We start from the raw sequence: 14,797 nt of genomic DNA on the forward strand, positions 1-14,797 counted from the left end.
TTGCTTGTGTCCTGGGTTTAAGGCTCACCTGTGTCATGGGCTTTATTGTGCGTCCTTGGATAAGTGTCTCCCTGCCTGTGGAATTCATCTGGGATGCCGGGATGCCCACCAACTTGGATGGTTGGACTTGATATGTATATAGAGAGTGCAGCTGTCAATGGGTTCTTGTTTCCATGGTCGTGCTTTTCCTTGGCATACAGAGGCAGAATGCCTCCAACTGCAAACTGCTGCTAATAGCAGGCAGGGAGAAGGCTGCATTCAGGTTGTGCTTGTGGGCTTTCCGTGGGCATCTCTTTGGGCACGGCAAGGAAAGGATTCTGAACTCGATAGGGCTTTGGGCTGATCCAGAGAGACTCTTGCATTCCTGCCTCTCTTTTGCTCGCCAGCCTACTTTCCTCCCTCACAAGGATGATTGTTAAGGCAAAGAGTGTAATTGCTTGCACTTTTCAAACAGAGTTTGTGTACAGTGGTACCTCGGTTTTCGCATGTAATCTGCTCCGGAAGTCCGTTCGAGTTCTGAAACGTTCGAAAACTGAAAACTCAATAGCCGATAGCTAGGTCTCAGGATCTTACACCCAGCAGAAGCCTCATGGCATGTTCGACTTCCGAGGCGTGTTCGAAAACCGAAGCATTCACTTTCGGGTTTATGGTGTATGAAAACTGAAATGTTCGTCAACGGAGATGTTCGAAAACCGAGGTACCACTGTAGTTTCCATTCTAGTAATGCCGATTTGTTTTTGAATGATTGTTTTATTCTATGTACCTAAACATTTTGCAAACATAGTACTAGGGGTGTGTGGGTGGGTGGGTGGGTGTAGAATAGCAATATTTTCCAAAATGTTACATTTGTTCAAAAGTGATCTCCCTTGGCAGCGCCTGGCGTGGTGTTATAAAAAGCTCGAACGGAACCACACAAGCGCAGGCTTCTTTCCCTGTGATGTGGTGCGTCGTTCCTTCTCTTCAAAATTACAGCCTGCGATAGCTAATTACAAGCTTAAAGCAGAGCTGGAGTTAAACTGATTGCTGCTTTGAGATTTTGCGCTGCTCATTTCCCAGACTACACCCTGCTAAGAAACACAGAGAGAGGCATTGGTTTGCTGGCATGCAACAAATGCCCGTAGGAGGCATTCAGCCACCTATGCTGAACTCTGGATGGTTTCATCCTGTTCCCTATGGCTGACCACCATCATGGGCTAATTTGGGGGCGGGAATCCCAAGAACCTTTGCCTGGCTGGTCTGTTTAACTTAAAAACCTTTCCCGTTCTCCATCCATCTGTATATGCATTCCTGAAACTAAACTTTGTTTGTACAGCCCCATGTCGCCCCCTGCCCCCCCCCGGTGTTCTCTCCCCCCCCCCCGGGGCAAGGGCCTGTCGTCTTCATTTGCTCTTATTGCTCTGTAAAGCACTTCTGTGCTGTTGTTGTTTTCAATTACATGGAGCCGTCATTGTGCAAATTGGTGTGTGGGCGGGGAGAGGCTGCTTATTACAAAATGACTTATTTGGAAAGCATGAAAATCCTATCAATGAACCCTCCCTTTTCGGAGGCGGCAGCTTCCATCATTGGCAGCTCACAGATCTGTATCAAAACCCATCTATAGCGCATAGAAGGTGCCAGCAGAAGGAAAAGGCCTGGCTGACTCAAGTAAGCAAGCCAAGCTCTACACTCCAAAGAAAGGCATGAGCTCGGTACTTCATAAGTGCCTCTTGAAAGTTTTGCATGTTGTGTTGCTATGATTTTAAGTAAGGGCAATGTGGAGGGGCCAGGTGAGGGTGGGGGCAGGGAGGGTGTAAACAGTTGCCTATCCCTACTATTTTATTAGGGACATGGGTTAAACCACAGAGCCTAGGACTTGCTGATCAGAAGGTCGGCGGTTCAAATCCCTGCAATGGGGTGAGCTCCCGTTGCTCGGTCCCTGCTCCTGCCAACCTAGCAGTTCGAAAGCACATCAAAGTGCAGGTAGATAAATAGGTACCACTCTGGCGGGAAGGTAAACGGCGTTTCCGTGCGCTGCTCTGGTTCGCCGGAAGCGGCTTAGTCATGCTGGCCACATGACCCGGAAGCTGTACACAGGCTCCTTTGGCCAGTAAAGCGAGATGAGCGCTGCAACCCCAGAGTCAGCCACGACTGGACCTAATAGTCAGGGGTCCCTTTACCTTTACTATGTTGTTATTATTATTTATTTACATTTACCGTATTTTGCGCCCCATAGGACGCTCCGGCCCATAGGACGCACCTAGTTTTTTGGGGGGGAAATAAAGAATTTTTTTTTATTCCCCCCCCCCAGGTGTGGGGCTGGAAGAACCAGGTCGGTTTTAGAAAAAAGGGGATTACAGCTGTAAAAGATTAAGTAAAAGAAAAGAACAAGGGATAAATCTGATAAAATTAAGTGTTAGGATTTGCTGAAACAATTTTGGGAATTGGGATGTAGAAAGGGGAGGCTTGGGGGAGTCGACGAAGTAAGGTTTATGAAAAAAAAGGATATGAAATTATACATGTTTGTTTGTTCTTTTTTCTATTTGTTTGTATTGTCTATAAAAATTCTTGTAAAACCAATAAAAATTTTATAAAAAATATATATGGAAGAACCAGGTCGGGGAACAGCGGGAAGGCGCGCTCTGCCTCCCCGTTGTCCCCCGAGCTTGTGGGGCTGGCTATGGGGAGAAGTGCGCTGATCCCGGGACTGCAGGCAGCTCTGCGCGGCCATCCGGAGCAGGGCGGGACTTCGCGCCCCACTCCCGGTGGCCGCGCAGAGCTGCGCTGAGCCGGGGACTGCAGGCAGCTCTGTGCAACCCTCGGAGCCGGTCTCCGGAGGGTTGCGCAGAGCTTCCTGAAGCCTGGAGAGCGAGAGGGGTCGGTGTGCACCGACCCCTCTCGCTCTCCAGGCTTCAGCGAAAGCCTGCATTCGCCCCATAGGACGCACACACATTTCCCCTTCATTTTTGGAGGGGAAAAAGTGCGTCCTATAGGGCGAAAAATACGGTATATACCACCTTTGTCTTCCAAGGGTCTCAAGATGGTGTATATGGTTTTCCTCCTCCTCACCACAACCCTGTGAGGTAGGTTAGGCCAGTGAGATCCTATGGAATGAAAGAGTCTCTTCTGAAGCTGCTTAAGGCAGCAAAACTTCTTCCGTCCCTGGAAATATATATCTACTCCCTTCACTGTGTTGCACTTCTTAAAGTTCACGGAGGAGACTTGAGCAGGTTAAGACTTCTCAAATACATGCATGCATAAACCACCCAACCACTGGGAAGTGTGTGGTTTGTTTGCTGACTGTGCTCTGACCTTTTAATGCTTCTCAGCCTCATTTGGGGACTTGCACAAACCAGCAGGTCGCCTCTCTGAGACCTGGATTGAAATCTGTAACTTTATTATTGAACTTTAAAGCAACGGCCTTAAAGTGCAGTTTGGTCTAGAGCTGGCAAGAGATGAGACCTGCGTCTCATGCAGATTGTGCTAGAGCTGGATCTTAAATCATCCTGGGGACGGAGACTTCTGTTGCAACATAGCGACTGGCTTACTTCAGCTGCTCACCAACCTTCTTATGATTCCACTGCTTTGGAATCCTGCCCCAGTGTCTCCCTTGGTTTAAGAGTTCAAAGCGTGGGTCTTTGATACATAAATATATTCAGTCATCTGGGGCTGGGCTTGCACATTGGAGAGAACATGTCCCTCCATTTTGACAGCCTGGATCAGGAGGTCAAATTGGCTTTGGAACTCAAATTTGCCCCTTTGATTTGAAGCGGACAAGGAACCTACTGCAAAAACTACGCAATTAAGGGGTTGTTGTTTGGATTTGATATCCCAACTTATCACTAGCCGAAGGAGTCTCAAAGCAGCTAACATTCCCCTTTTCCTTCCTCCCCCACAACAAACACTCTGTGAGGTGAGTGGGGCTGAGAGACTTCAGTGAAGTGTGACTAGCCCAAGGTCACCCAGCAGCTGCATGTGGAGGAGCGGAGACACGAACCCGGTTCACCAGATTACGAGTCCACCGCTCTTAACCACTACACCACACTGGCTCTCTTAACACTACACCACACTGTTGTTGTTGTTGAGGGTGAGGTGGCAAAAGAGAGCAAGATATTTGTCACTGTTGTGTCCCATGCTCTCTTTTAAGAGTTAAGCTTTTGTCCTCTGCGATTTGGGACCCACCAAGCTAGAGATTGTGAACCTCAAGTTGGTGGGCTGAATGTGCCCCCCCAGTTCCTTTTATCAGGTCACTCTCTGACTGACCCTTCTCCACACCACCTTAAAGTGCTTTCTGACTGGCTGGCATGTGTTCTTCTAACTCTGATAATGTCTCTTGCATGCCCTCATGCATAAGGGGCACCAGAGGGCGGCAGGTGGGGGGCTTTAAAGCCACAGGTGGTTTTAGGGTGGCACGATTGGTGTGGTTGCACTGGGGGACATCCTACAGAGGGCATCAAAACGGTGCTGTAGAACAGAGTGCGAGAGGCCGGGGCATGCAGAATTTTAGCATCAATCAATCAATCTTTACTGTGAGTGTCTGGAGGTGGTTGGTATGTAACCTGAAGCGTATGTAACCCGAGGCACCACTGTAATTTAAAGTTGGCTGCTTGAGAGCTCTTTCCTTTGGGCCAGTAAACTGCTTGTCTTTGTTTCCAATGTTGTAGGGATAGTGAGTTTAGAATGCATTTCTCTTGCTGTAATTTAATTTCTTGGCTTTTGGGGGGTATTTTTATTTGGTTGCTCCATTTGTGTCCGAGCTCTTAAAGCATGCATGCATTTTTAGTAGTAATTAAGTGTCTTCATAAAGTTGGGATGCTGTTTCTTTGTCTGCCTGGGACTGTAAAATTGCAGCGTGGGTTTCACGGGTCGCTAGTTATGTGGATACCTGCAGCCTGACTTCTTGAAGGTCATTCGCTTCTCGGTAGCGGAAAAGCAACCATGCGGAGGGTTTGCTGCTGCTTTCAGGGATCGATGCTGCTTTAGGACGAACATCACCTGCTCCACTTCCCATCCTCTCTACCTGTATAAATAGGTATTGCAAAAACGCTAAGTTTCTAGAGCCCTGTTCCTTGCAAGTAATTATATTCTGTAAAACAGATGTGCTCTGGAACTTCGGGCTATTTAATGAAGTAGAGCATACAAAATGACCTGGAGATTTTGCATCTGTATTTTTCCCCTCTCCGGTCACTGAGTGATATTTGCTAAGTTAGTCTCTAGCCTTTGTTTGCTGGTTGTTCGAAAGCACGTCAAAGTGCAAGTAGATAAATAGGTACCGCTCCGGCGGGAAGGTAAACGGCGTTTCCATGCACTGCTCTGGTTCACCAGAAGTGGCTTAGTCATGCTGGCCACATGACCCGGAAGCTGTCTGCAGACAAACGCCGGCTCCCTCGGCCAATAAAGCGAGATGAGCGCTGCAACCCCAGAGTCGGTCACGACTGGACCTAATGGTCAGGGGTCCCTTTACCTTTACCTTTACCTCCCCTGTTTTTGCATGTCACCTATGCAGAGCCGGGTCTTCTATGCAGCACTGCCAATGGGCACGCATGCGCGCGCGCGCGCACACACACACACACACACACACACACACACAGAGGCAGCTGTCCAATTGAGCTTAGCTCCCATTCAGAAGTGGCACCATTGCCCACCTTCTGCTAAAATGGCAGTCCGGGGCAAGGTGGGGAGCAGCAGTCTAGCAAGGTCAGGTTGCTGAGGGGCTCTTTTTTAAAAAAAATCATATTTATTAAAGTTTCCAGAAATATAGAAATACAAAGAAAAAAGAAAAAGAAAAAAAAGATACTTAAAACCTTACTTTCATTGCCTACTTTCTGGGACTCCCCCCTCCCCCTCCCAACTGTATTCCCCTTTCATTAATTTGGTTCTACAAGCTCTCACTCCCAGTTTGAAACTTAATTTGTTTAACCCACTATCCAAATTGAATTGTACAAATCTTACCACCATCCCACATCATTAACAAAAAAAGAAAAAAGATTTTCCCCAAGATCCACCCCAGTGCCTTCCACGAATTCCCTTTTTTAAACACGTCCAATCAAAATAAAATGACATACGTAAGTTATATAAAGAAATAGAAAATAAAAGGTATAAAAAGATTCAAAAGATGGTTACACAGCCTTTGGATTCCAAATCTCCCCCCCCCTTCCCCGGTTTGAATTCCCCATGTCCATCAGTCTATATGTTATCAGCCTGGAGGTCTCAAGTCATGGCCAAATTTCTCCCCAATTCCATCTTGCCGGTTTTCTTCTAATTTATTAATTTTAATAATATTTAACTTCAAACGTCCAATCTAACAGAGGCCTTTAATTTCCTTGATCTTTACCACTCCTCCCATTGTTCTTTCCGTGTCGTAGTCAGTCCTTTGTTCTTCTTATTCCTCACTTTCTCAGGTTTCTTGTCCTGTTCAGCTGCTAAAACGTTCTAATTCAGAAATCTGGTATCTCTACAGAGGTTTGTTGTTCAGGAACAAAAACTTACGTCCAGTCCCTTCCTTTCTTCAATAGAGAATTCTATTGTCTCCTTTAATGTAAACACCTCTGTAGACAAAATACTATTTCAGTTTTGCAGCTTTCCCAGAAGATAACAAGTCCTGTGCGAATCCAGGAGTATTTTTCCACTTACGACCGTTCTTGTAATGTCCCGAAACCCCTCTAGGGGGATTGTAATAACTTTGTATCCTCTAATCCAAAAGTCAAATTGTTGTTCCTTATTTTACGACAGTTTATATACATATTGTAGCAAATTGTAACAAAATTAGCCAGCAAAGTCCTCATAACAAAGTCCTCTTTATATTCTCCAGCTTTGACAGCTACTTTGACAGCTGTCAAAGTCTCCGTTTCTCTTCACCAGGCTCTGCGAATCGCCCCGGTTCCCAGGGGGGGTTGCATTTTCCTTCTCACCCTCCACTCTTCTCCTCCAGCACAGTTCTTATAATTTCCCATCGTGGAATTAATGATTTTTATCAAGAGTATACTTCTCTTGGTTACCCAGTCCTTGTTTTAGAATGTTTACAATAGGGGGGGGATTGACTTCCTTTTTAGATCACCCCCGCTCGTGCCAAATCTGGAAAAAAATTCCTTTTTTTTCTCCTTTTGAACCCGGTTTCAATTACTCACGGGTTGTTGTTAATAGTCCGAATTTCCAATGGAAGAAGTCAGCGCTCTCCGTCGAATGGCATGCGGCTGCGCTCGGCAGGGAAAGCAGAGGACTCAAAGCACCACGCCGCTCCCCGGCACCCGATCCGAAGCCTTTAAAAAGGCTCCTTCACGAGTCGGGAGGGCGCTAAAGGTGCCAGCCGAGTCACCCATGTCCACGGGCTCCGTGCCCGTGGTTTTTAAGGGTCCCCGCGTCGCCGGCGCGGTAGGACCCAGCCCCTGCCGAGCAGACTCCCTCCGGAGCTCGGAGGGAGTCCGCCATTCGGCGATGGCGCCAACCCGGAAGTCGCTGAGGGGCTCTTTTGAACCCCAATTGCTTGCTCCACACCTGTGTCCGTGTACAAACTTCTTCCACACCTCTGTCCATGAAATCTTTAGACAGCATGTTCCTTGGAGCCTGTGGGTTTTGAAGTCACTGCCTTTCCCACTCAGTAGAAAGTCAGTGTACTGAGGCTGACAGAAGGACCATTATGCACAGAAGTTGTTTCCAATAAGTCAAGCTTTCCAAGATGAATGGGGGAGCAGAACTCATGGAAACTGCAGTTGTCAGACATTTAGGAGTAGCCAAGTTGGAACAGAAGTTGGCTGCCTTGTCCAGGACACCTTTCAATCCTATATGTGTAGGTTCCATGAAGAAAATGTGGAATGGTATATACGGTGTTTCAGCTCTCCTTCTGCACTGTTCTCCCCACCTCCCAAAAAGTAGAAGAAAGTTGCCCAAGTTTTGCCTCTTAATTTCCTTTTAATACCTATTGTCCAGAACTAGGCTGAATCTTCAGCTTTTTGACCTGAAATTTCCCCACTGGTAGGATAATGTAGTTGGAGGTACGGTATATTAGAAGTCAGCCCTTTGTTGTTTCAGAGGGCGTGGGATGAGGAGTAATCCCTAGTTCTGTGCCTCCCCTTCCTCCTCACCATGGAGCTCTCGTCCTTTTTCAAATGCTCTATATGTGTCTATTTGATCACTTCGATCTGTGGAACTTTCACTTTCACAACTGTCACATGATGTTCATTCTACATCCTGTGAGAAGTCCGTCCTTTAGTGTGGCAGCATCTGTGCTGTGGAACTCCCCGCCTATTGATATTAGGCTGTATTGTTTTGGATGCCTCCATAACATTTCCCCCCCCCCTTTTGACAAGGCCACCCCAGTAATATAATTTAGTTTTATTTTGTTGTAATATATGTGTGTGTGTGTGTGTGTGTGTGTGTGTGTGTGTGTGTGTATAGAGCAGTGTGGATTTTAGGTGAGCTTTTCTCCAGTTGTCATATTTGTACAACACATGGATAACTTTCATTCTCCAAGTAGTTTCTGAGTTTTCTCATTAAATAAAAGAGAGGAATATAATCTGGGTCCAGCTCATTATTTTGGGAGTAAATGTGGCCAGCTTATCTTCCTTAAGACAGCATCTTAAAAAGCAGAGACATCACCTTGCCAACAAAGGTCCGTATAGTTAAAGCTATGGTTTTCCCAGTAGTGATGTATGGAAGTGAGAGCTGGACCATAAAGAAGGCTGATTGCTGAAGAATTGATGCTTTTGAATTATGGTGCTGGAGGAGACTCTTGAGAGTCCCATGGACTGCAAGATCAAACCTATCCATTCTGAAGGAAATCAGCCCTGAGTGCTCACTGGAAGGACAGATCGTGAAGCTGAGACTCCAATACTTTGGCCACCTCATGAGAAGAGAAGACTCCCTGGAAAAGACCCTGATGTTGGGAAAGATGGAGGGCACAAGGAGAAGGGGACGGCAGAGGATGAGATGGTTGGACAGTGTTCTTGAAGCTACGAACATGAGTTTGACCAAACTGCGGGAGGCAGTGGAAGACAGGAATGCCTGGCGTGCTCTGGTCCAAGGGGTCACAAAGAGTTGGACACAACTAAACAACAACAATCTTCCTTATGGGAGAACGAATGGAGCTTGTTCCAGATCCAAGTTCAACAGCCAACCACATTCACTGTGAAACCTGACTGTGTTACACTGACCAGGTACTGTATCAACGATTTAGAAAGGTTATTGTACAAAGGCACTTTATTGCCCATGTTCCACATTTCATAGAATCATAGAGTTGGAATAGACCACAAGGGCCATCGAGTCCAACCCCCTGCCAAGCAGGAAACACCATCAGAGCACTCCTGACATATGGTTGTCAAGCCTCTGCTTAAAGACCTCCAAAGAAGGAGACTCCACCACACTCCTTGGAAGCAAATTCCACTGTCGAACAGCTCTTACTGTCAGGAAGTTCTTCCTAATGTTTAGGTGGAATCTTCTTTCTTGTAGTTTGGATCCATTGCTCCGTGTCCGCTTCTCTGGAGCAGCAGAAAACAACCTTTCTCCCTCCTCTATGTGACATCCTTTTATATATTTGAACATGGCTATCATATCACCCCTTAACCTCCTCTTCTCCAGGCTAAACATGCCCAGCTCCTTTAGCCGTTCCTCATAAGGCATCGTTTCCAGGCCTTTGACCATTTTGGTTGCCCTTCTCTGGACACGTTCCAGTTTGTCAGTGTCCTTGAACTGTGGTGCCCAGAACTGGACATAGTACTCCAGGTGAGGTCTGACCAGAGCAGAATATAGTGGCACTATTACTTCCCTTGATCTAGATGCTATACTCCTATTGATGCATCCCAGAATTGCATTGGCTTTTTTAGCTGCCGCGTCACACTGTTGGCTCATGTCAAGTTTGTGGTCAACCAAGACTCCTAGATCCTTTTCACATGTACTGCTCTCAAGCCAGATGTCACCCATCTTGTATTTGTGCCTCTCATTTTTTTTGCCCAAGTGCAAAACTTTACATTTCTCCCTGTTAAAGTTCATCTTGTTTGTTTTGGCCCAGTTTTCTAATCTGTCAAGGTCGTTTTGAAGTGTGATCCTGTCCTCTGGGGTGTTAGCCACCCCTCCCAGTTTGGTGTCATCTGCAAATTTGATCAGGATTCCCTTGAGTCTATCATCCAAGTTGTTGATAAAGATGTTGAATAAGACCGGGCCCAAGACAGAACCCTGTGGCACCCCACTAGTCACTCTTCTCCAGGATGAAGAGGAACCATTGATGAGCACCCTTTGGGTTCGGTTAGTCAGCCAGTTACAAATCCACTGAGTGGTAGCATAGTCAAGACTGCATTTTACCAGCTTCTTTACAAGAATATCATGGGGCACCTTGTTGAATGCCTTGCTGAAATCAAGGTAGGCTACATCCACTGCATTCCCTTCATCTACCAGGCTTGTAATTCTGTCAAAAAACGAGATCAGGTTAGTCTGACATGACTTATTTTTCAGAAATCCATGCTGACTATTGGTGATCACAGCATTCCTTTCTAGGTGCTCACAGACTGTTTGCTTAATGATCTGCTCCAGAATCTTCCCTGGTATTGATGTCAGACTGACTGGGCGGTAATTATTTGGGTCCTCTCTTTTCCCCTTTTTGAAAATAGGGACAACATTTGCCCTCCTCCAGTCTGCCGGGACTTCGCCTGTTCTCCAGGAATTCTCACAGATGACTGCCAGTGGTTCTGAGATCACATCTGCCAGTTCTTTCAATACTCTTGGATGCAGTTAATCTGGCCCTGGAGACTTGAATACATCTAAACTAGCCAAGTATTCTTGTACTATCTCCTTAGTTATTCTGGGCTGTGTTTCCTCTACTGAATCATTTGCTCCAAATTCTTCAGGTCGGGCATTGTTTTCTTTATCGGAGAAGACTGAGGCAAAGAAGGCATTGAGGAGTTCAGCCCTTTCTGTGTCCCCTGTTTGCATTTCACCATCTTCTCCTCGGAGTGACCCCAGAGGACCCCATTTCGTCTTAAGCCACTGAATACCCACAGCATGAAAAAAATTCCAAAGTCTGTGTTGCAGCAATGCCTTCACTGGGGCGACTGAAATGCAGAAAACAGTGTGCAAGAGTCCCAGATTAGATGGCAAGTATAATGGGGATTGTGGGGAGAACGAGGGGGGGGGACTGGGTGATGTTGAGGCTTTCATTGGGGAAACCACCCAGGTTGAAAGAAGGTGCCTAAAGGCTCTGCTTGCTGCAACTCCCCCATAATAATAATACTTAACAAAATATACTGAACCACTGTGTTTTTCATTTTATTCACATTCCCTTCTCAGCAAGCAAACCTGGAACAGCTGTTTATTCAGATACGCGAGGTGACTAAGGGAATTATGTCATTCTGATATTAAGGCCTTCCTGTTTCCTATTTTGTTTTCAGTTATTGCCTGAACTTCATGTTTCCTACCCCAACCCTCCCTGTCGGGCAGTGGCTTCCTGTTTTCTCACCCAAACACTAGGGTTCTGTCTACCACTCCTGGGGGGGGGGGTTCTCCTCGTCTCTTAAGCACCTTTCTGAGTAACTAGCCACACGGGTTTCCTCTCTGGCCAGAGGACAAATAAAGGAACACTGGCAATTTCCACTCCCATTTCCATTTTTGTCAGAATTCTCTGCCCACTCTACTTGCGAGGTGTTCTGATCTTTAGGTCTAAGTTCTCCTGAGTCAGATTAGGCCATTGAGATGATTTTTAACAGGAGTAAAAAAAAATAAAAACAAAATTGTCCCGACAGTAAGACAAGCCGAAGTAGAAGTTTTTGCTTTCATTCCTGTTAAAGATTCAGGTAGGCAGCCGTGTTGGTCTGACACAGTCAAAATAAAAATAAAAATAAAATAAAAGATTGTCCAGCAGCACCTAAGTTTGTTCTGTTACAGTCATACCTCGGGTTACAGACGCTTCAGGTTGCGTTTTTTCAGGTTACGGATGCACCGAAACCCGGAAATACCGGAACGGGTTATGGCGGTCGCGCATGCACAGAAGTGCTAAATCGCGCTTTGTTCATGCGCAGAATCGCAACCAAATCATGCTGCGAACGTGCCTCCTGCATGGATCATGTTCGCAACCCGAGCATCCACTGTACAGTGGTACCTCCGGTTAAGAACTTAATTCGTTCTGGAGGTCTGTTCTTAACCTGAAACTGTTCTTAACCTGAAGCACCACTTTAGCTAATGGGGCCTCCTGCTGCTGCTGCACCGCCGCTGAACGATTTCTGTTCTCATCCTGAAGCAAAGTTCTTAACCCGAGGTAATATTTCTGGGTTAGCGGAGTCTGTAACCTGAAGCGTATGTAACCTGAAGCGTATGTAACCCAAGGTACCACTGTATAAGGTTTCGTGTGCATGTAAATACACTACTTCAGATACACTGAAGCAGAAGTCAGCAGACCCTTTTATATAGTTAAAAGTCATTAACAGTGTCAACAGGTTTACCATACCCATTGAACCACCCATCTCCTACTACCCTTCTGAGAAATACCCCACCCCACCCTCCCACTATATAAAGGGTTTGGTGACTTCTGCTTCAGTGTATCTGAAGAAGTGTGCATGCACACAAAAGCTCATACCAAAACAAACCTAGTTGGTCTATAAGGTACTACTGGACAATTTATTATTATCATTATTTTCCCCCTGACTGCATCAACTGCCCACCTGAATCTTCAACAGGAGCGAAAGCAAAAACTTCTGTTTCGGCTTGTCTTGCTCTCTAGCCGTAGCAAAGTTGCACATGCCTTAACGGGCTTGGATTTATTTCCTTTTGGTCATCTGTTGTATTGTAAAAAGCCCTTAAGCATATGCCGCAGAGTGCTAAGCAGGCAGAAATGTCATTGATGGGTGGGGTGACCTTTCCGTGACCGAAATTCATTTGGGGAGGAAAAATAGAAACGTGCCGTTGCGTTTTAAGTCGAATTTGACATTTTCCTCCGTGCCTCTCACAGATTCTTATGCCAAGTAAGGTTGACACTTAAGGGCAAGACATCTGCATCACAGAAGCAGAAATGCGCCTTTGCAGGGTGTTTTGGGAACAGCTGATATTACCATGTGATGTTTCTGTCTCTGCAGCTTTTGAGAGGGGATCCTCATTGTCCTTCCATCAGTGGAATGTTACTTGCATTCAGGGTGGGATATACTTGGGGCCACTAAAATAAAAATATATAAGAAAAAAAATATGTGCTAAGGAAATGGGAAAATGCCCTTACGCTGTATAATGCATTTTGGTCACAGTATACAGTATTTTAAAAAGTATTAAGCTGTCTTCTAAATGGTAACTGAAGGATCAAGGAGCTGGTATGAGGAGAGATTATAGCCTTTCCTTAATAACTCTCCCAAATTTCTCCTATGTAATACTTAAAAGGGGGGGGGGGAGCATTCAGTAAATGTTTCTGTAAGAATGAGGATGCAAAACTTATCTGTTCTCTTCTTTTTCTTCCAAATTGCATTTTTAAAAAGAAAGCTGCTTTTAAGGAACAAAGAAACTTTCCTTTTTTAAAATGCAGTTTGTAAGGCAAACTGATACAGTTCAGGTTTTGTAGTATGTGTGACCCCCTCCGTCCCCCTCCTACCTCCTGTATATTCCACCTGTCATTATTTATCAGGTGCAGTTAGGAGCAGATGAAAACTAAATCATTGGTAAGCATAATTCAGAAGCATTCTTACGTGTTGTGAGTATGTTTGGAAGAGTTCTGGGTATGGAGGAACAGACACTCCTTGCCACATGAGAAGGAGTGACCAAACTGTGACATGTTCCCAGTCTTCCAAAACCCTCCCCTCTTATTCTTACAGTTCTCTGCCTTTATTCTGCACTTGGCTAGGACATCCCTTTGAACCGAGAACTTATAAAGCAAAAGACACATGGCTGCCCTATGTGTACACACCCATCACTGGGCCATGCGAAGGACAGGGTGCTGAACACATCCAACCGGATGGCTGAATTGTTCATGGCACACAGGTTGGCAGTCAGTGATTTAAAAGATCACTTAATAAGTTTTTTCCTCCCTCTTGAAAACTCGGTGATCTTCCGGCAGTGGCCAGAGTTGCTCTGGGGCCTTTGAAAGCCGTTTAGTTTTATCAAAACGACACTCCGGCAACTCCTAAATCTCACTAATCCCACAGGGCAGAGGGAAGGAAATATTCTCACCATTTTGTTAAAGTTCTCCAAATTTAAAAATAGCGTCCCTAATTTCCTGCTCTGCTGAGCAGCACCTTGCCTTCAAATCAAATTATGTACATCCTCCTCTAGGCCAGCCCTTTGGGGGCACAGCTCCTGTGCGTGGGGACTAAGTTTTTCCTCGAAACAGCTGTTGGGAGCACGCCAAAAAGTGGGGCAGAGCAAGAAGCAGATGGTACTCTTCTTCCACAATTTAAAAGAGAGGGGTGGGGGGTTTTGTGTGTGTGTGTGTGTGTGTGTGTGTGTGTGTGTGTGTGTGTGTTTGCACTATCAGCGTAAACATCATAGGTTCACACAAACACACACACACAAACACATGGACAGATTTATTCCAAACGATACTTGAGGCCTCCTAGGCAAACCTCTTTCATGCAGGAAGAGCAAGGTTATGACTCTAGGTCAGAGTTAGCCATGTGGATGTGGTTGGGCTACAACTCCCATCAGCTCTACACAGTGTGGCCAATGGCCAGGGATGATGGGAGTTGGAGTCTAACAATACAGTCATACCTCATGTTACGTTTGCTTCATGATATGTTTTTTCAGGTTGCGTCCTGCGACGACCCGGAAGTACCGGAAAGTGTTACTTCTGGGTTTCGCTGCTCACACATGCGCAGACGCGCAAAATGACATCATGTGCAGAAATGGCGAATTGCAACCCGCGTGT

At 45.9% G+C, this 14,797-nt stretch overlaps 1 protein-coding gene across 4 annotated transcripts in view; it reads left to right on the forward strand.

The window, feature by feature from the left end:
- The window catches only part of PDZD2 (PDZ domain containing 2), a 245,239-nt gene that overhangs the window by 36,202 nt on the left and 194,240 nt on the right, over nucleotides 1-14,797 (forward strand). Inside the window, exon 1 of one of the 4 annotated variants that reach the window (XM_081212581.1) lies at nucleotides 1,624-1,644. The exons of the other annotated variants lie outside the window; for them this stretch is intronic. The gene's annotated coding sequence lies outside the window, so the exon portion shown is untranslated. Of the gene's footprint in view, nucleotides 1-1,623; nucleotides 1,645-14,797 lie in introns of those variants that run through there. 4 annotated transcript variants of the gene reach the window in all.

This window comes from Podarcis bocagei (genome assembly GCF_964188305.1).
Source record: "Podarcis bocagei genome assembly, chromosome: 11".
NCBI classification, from domain to species: domain Eukaryota; kingdom Metazoa; phylum Chordata; class Lepidosauria; order Squamata; family Lacertidae; genus Podarcis; species Podarcis bocagei.